Here is a 4,937-nt window from a genome sequence, read left to right as displayed (position 1 = left end):
CAGAGGGCTTTGGAGGCTGAACTGGAGCCTCCTGTGGGACTGGAGGAGGTTTAACCTCCTCAGAGGGCTTTGGAGGCTGAGCTGGAACCTCCTGCGGGACTGGAGAAGTTTCAACCTCCTCGGATGGCTTTGGAGGCTGAGATGGAGGTTCCTGCGGGACTGGAGGAGGTTTAACTTCCTCAGAGGGCTTTGGAGGCTGTGCTGGGGCTTCCTGCAGGACTGCAGAAGGTTCAACGTCTTCAGAGGGTTTTGAAGGCTGAACTGGAGCCTCCTGTGGTACTGGAAGAGGTTTAACCTCCTCAGAGGGCTCCAGAGGCTGACCTGGAACCTCCTGCAGGACTGGAGAAGTTACACCTTCCTCTAGAGGATTTGGAGGTAGTGCTGCAGCTTCCTGCTCGATTGGAGAAGGCTCAGTCTCCTCAGGGGGCTCTGGAGTCTGAGCTGGGGCCTCCTGCTGGGTTGGAAATGGTTTAACCTCCTGTGGAAGCATTGGAGGCTGTGTTGGGGCTTCCTGCTGGACTGAAGCTTCAAGTTCCTCAGGGGTCTCTGGATGCTGTGCTGGGACTTCCTGCTGTAGTGAAGAAGATGCAACCTCCTCTGGGCTCTCTGGAGGCAGAGCTGGGGCCTCCTGCTGGGTGGGAGAAGCTTCAACTTCTTCAGCAGCATTTAGAGGCTGGGCTGGGGCTTCCTCCTGGACTGAAGAAGGTTCACCCTCTTCAGAGGGCTTTGTAGGCTTAGCTGGGGCTTCCTGCTGGCCTGGAGAAGGTTCAACTTCCTCAGAGGGCTTTGGAGGCTGAGCTGGGGCTTCCTGCTGGACTGGAGAAGGTTCAGCTTCCTCAGAGGGATTTGGAAGCTGAGCTGGAGCCTCTTGGGGGACTGGAGAAGGTTCAGCTTCCTCAGAGGGCTTTGGAGGCTGAACTGGGGCTTCCTGCTGGACTGGAGAAGGTTCAACCTCCTCAGAGGGCTCTAGAGGCCAAGCTGGGGCCTCCTGCTCGCTTGGAGGCTTAACCTTCTGGGGAGGCTTTGGAGGGTGTGCTGGGGCTTCCTGCTGAGTTGGACATGATTGAACCTCCTTAATAGGCTCTGGGGTTAGGGTAAGCTCCACATCCACTGGTTTAATTGTGATATTGGGCAAGGTTGAATGATGAGTTTGATTCTGACCTGGAGGTTGAAGAGTCACCTCATGATGCCCTGAAGTTTGAGGTATAACTCCCTTAGGTGGCTTTAGACACTGAGTCTGGGCCTCCTGCTGGGTTGGAGAAGGTTCAGTCTCCTGAGGTGCCTCTGGAGTCTGAACTGGGGGCTCCTGCTGTATAGGAAAAGGCCCTCCCTCCTCAGGGGGCTCTGGAAGCTGTGTTGGGGCCCCTTGCTGGACTGGAGAAGGTTGTTCAATCTCAGGGGGCTCTGGAGGTTCAGCTGGGGTCTCCTGCTGGACTGCAAAATGTTCTACCTCCTGTGGGGACTCTGGAGGCTGAGATGGGGCCTCCTGCTGGGCTGGAGGTTTAACCCCTTCAGTGGTCTGCAAAATCTCAGCTGGGCCTTCCTGCTGGAGTGGAGATGGTTCCTTCTCTGTAGGGGGCTCTAGAGGCAGATGTGGGGCCTCCTGATGGGCTAGGTAAGGTTTCATTGACTGAGGGGCCTCTGTAGTCTGAGCTAGGGCCTCTTGTTCAACTGAAAGTTCCTCCTCAGGAAGCTCTAAGCCTTCCACGGTAGGTAGAGTAGGCTCAAACTCAGGGGGCTCTGGAGGCTGATCTGGGGTCCCTAGGAATTCCGGAGGTAGGTTGTCTGGAGGATATACTATATCGAAACTTGGGTCTAGAAAATAATCGTCCATGGGTTGGTCTAGTCGGTTAGGTGTTTTTGCAAATTGGCCTGAAGTTCCAACAACAACCTTAGCAAGCCGTCTATGCTGAGCTAGATCCTTTATCAGGTTTGGGGGTGAAACAATAACCTTAGTTGGTTTTGAACTGTGACTTTCTAGAGGTGGAACAAGTATTTCAAATGACTGGTGACCTTCAGCCTGATTCATACCTGGAGTTTCAATCTTACTTTTGAGTCGACGAGAGAGAGCTACCAACTGATTCTGATCCCGATCAAGCATTGGAACCATCTTCGAGAACCTCCGAAGCCGAGTAAGTTTGTCATTCAGATCCTGATGTGGGTCAGCAAACCGATTCAGCCTAGGAGGCAGCTCTGGAGCCCAATCTGTGCCCAAAGTCTCAGAGAACTCCTGAGGCCAGGCCATCATCTGGGCTGGAGCTGGGGACTCCACATAGTCAAAGCCCCCTGACTGCGGCAGGGGTTTAAGTGTACGGGGCGGTTCGGGTGGGCGATCAGGTGAGGGCAAAGACCAGGGTTCGGTCGGCCCTGGGGGGTCGGAGGTCTGCTGGACCAGGTCTGGGAACCACTCTGGAAGCGGTGCCACCTGGAACAGCAGCCCCGTGAGAAGGAGCTGTGTCGCCCAGAGGCGCAGCCAGGACATGACACGCGGAGGCTACGGGGATCAGCGACCCAGGCCAATGGGGTGTCGGCGCCGTTAGCGGCAGCCGAACCATTATGACAGCACGAGACGCACCTGCACCTTTAGCGACTGCGGGCCGCACCCTTTATTAACAACACCTTTGTTTACGCACCACCTTTATTTAGCTACGTCAGAGACCCGTTCCAAGCCACTATGGCGAGCCCTTTTCCTAGAATTACCAGGGCCCAAGCTTCCCTTCTCCTGCAAGGGTGACATGATTTCACGTCCCCTTCCCCTCTCCTGCCCTCAAACTCCAGCAGCTTGGTCAGCGGCAGGGACAGAGCGCTTCACCAGCCTCTCTGCATAGTCGAAAGTGCTAGCCAGTTTCTGGCGGCCAGACCTCTTCTTCCTCCAAACTGAAATCGAGACATTCTTCCTCCCCTTGGCGGAACTGCCTCCAAGAAAAGGAACTGACACGCAAAATGGACGCTATTTAGTGCGGCCAAGAGGGGAATGAACACACGTTAAAGTTATTTTCCCCTAAAAGGCTATTTCCTCAGCTCTCCGTATCCTCTTTGTTCCGAATCTGATTATTAACCCACCACTCTATTAGGTAGGGGGTACCATTAATCAGTGATGACGCCAAACTTTCTGTAGGAGGGGTCTTGAGGAGTGGGCAATTTGGTCTCAGAGAGAAGGATTGAATCCAAGTACCTCCCACTTTACATGGGCGTCGAAAAACTTCCCCATCTCACTTTGACTCAACACGGCCACTAATCCAGAAAAAGTAACAACCCACTTTTCAGAGGTTCACCTTTGTGTACATGGAGAAGGATGTTAAAGTCAGCATGTTAAAGACTTTTCTTGAAATACTATAACCAATACCTGTTTGTTTCTTTTATACCCCCTTTTATAATCTTTTATTTTCTAGCATAACCCCTATCATGTAAACTCCCGGGGGGGGGGGGGTTGGGCTTCATCATCTTATTCCCTGTGCCTAGCATATGGCTTGGCACATAGCAATGGTTTTAAAATAGAACTCATTTCAAGATTGGTCTCATAAGGATGGGTCTTCTGTTTTAATCAGGCTTCTGAAATCTTTAGCACCAATGTTGAATCCCTTCCTCTTATATTTAGCAGGAAGCTACACTTCTTTTTTCCCTCTAAATTTATTTTATTGTTGAGAATATACACAGCAAAACATAAACCAATCCAAGTTTCTACATGTACAATTTAGTGACATTGATTACATTCTTCAAGTTGTGCATCCATTCTCACCCTCCTTTTCTGAGTTATTCCTCCCTCATTAACAGAAACTCACTGCCCTCTAAGATTCCTATCTAATCTTTCAAGTTGCTGTTGTCAATTTTATCCCATATAGATAGTTCTTAAAAGAGCATAATGCTGAAGGCAGGCCTTTTTTAATAGTTACGCTAAACTATTGTTCAGTTTTGAGATAACTTCAGGAGACATTTTTTGTTCAAGTTTTAAAGATTATCTCAGGGCAATAGTTTTAGGGGTTCATTCAACCTCCATGGCTCCAGAAAGTCTAGAGTCCATGAGAATTTGAAATCCTGTTCTGCATATTCCCCCTTTTCATCATGATTCTTCTATGGAACCTTTCATCAAAATGTTCAGTAATGGTAGCCAGGCACCATCCAGTTCTTCTGGTCTCATGGCAAAGGAGGCAGTTGTTCATGGAGGCAATTAGCCACACATTCCATATCCTCCTCCTATTCCTGACTGTCCTTCCTCTGTTGCTCCAGGCAAATAGAGAACAATTGTTGTGCCTTGGATGGCCACTTGCAAGCTGTTAAGACCCCAGGCACTAGCAGTGAACTAGGAACTAGGAGGTAGAACAGAAGCACTAAACGTGTTATTTAGGTGAATTAACTGTGATGAACCATGAAACCATGACCCTAAACTTCCAAAGCAAAAAACCAAATCCCATGAGGTTTTTGTCTGTACATAAGCAGTCTCAGCAGCTACTCTTTTTTTTTTTTTTTTTTTTTGGTCATTCTTGTAAATATATCCATCATAAACTTTTGCCAATTCAACTTTTTAGAGATGTACAACTTATTAACAGCAATTACAAAAATTGGCTGTGCAACCCTACCCTTAATCAGTGCGATTTAGGAAGCTAGACTTCTTAAAGCCCGATCTTGGATAAAGCTGAAGCCTCCTTCACTGGGTTTTATTTAAATTAATTAAAATAATTATTTTACACAGAAAAACCTTCAAATACTTTTTCAGAAGGGAACGACCTCCTCTTTCTCTACCTTTTTCTCTTCAAAACAAAACACTTTGCAACTTTGGGGTGAGCTAAGTAATCAAACATCTAGCCCCAAAATTAAGTTCCCATTGATCCAGGTTGATGAAACATATCTCTCTGCTCCTATCTTTTTTATTATTATTATCATTATGTTTAAATAACATATCTTACTTGTAGTAAAGTCTTTTTTAGAAACTACCTTGG

This window comes from Trichechus manatus, unplaced genomic scaffold (assembly GCF_000243295.1).
Source record: "Trichechus manatus latirostris isolate Lorelei unplaced genomic scaffold, TriManLat1.0 scaffold00028, whole genome shotgun sequence".
Lineage (NCBI taxonomy): Eukaryota > Metazoa > Chordata > Mammalia > Sirenia > Trichechidae > Trichechus > Trichechus manatus.
Note: the sequence above shows the minus strand (reverse complement) of the source record.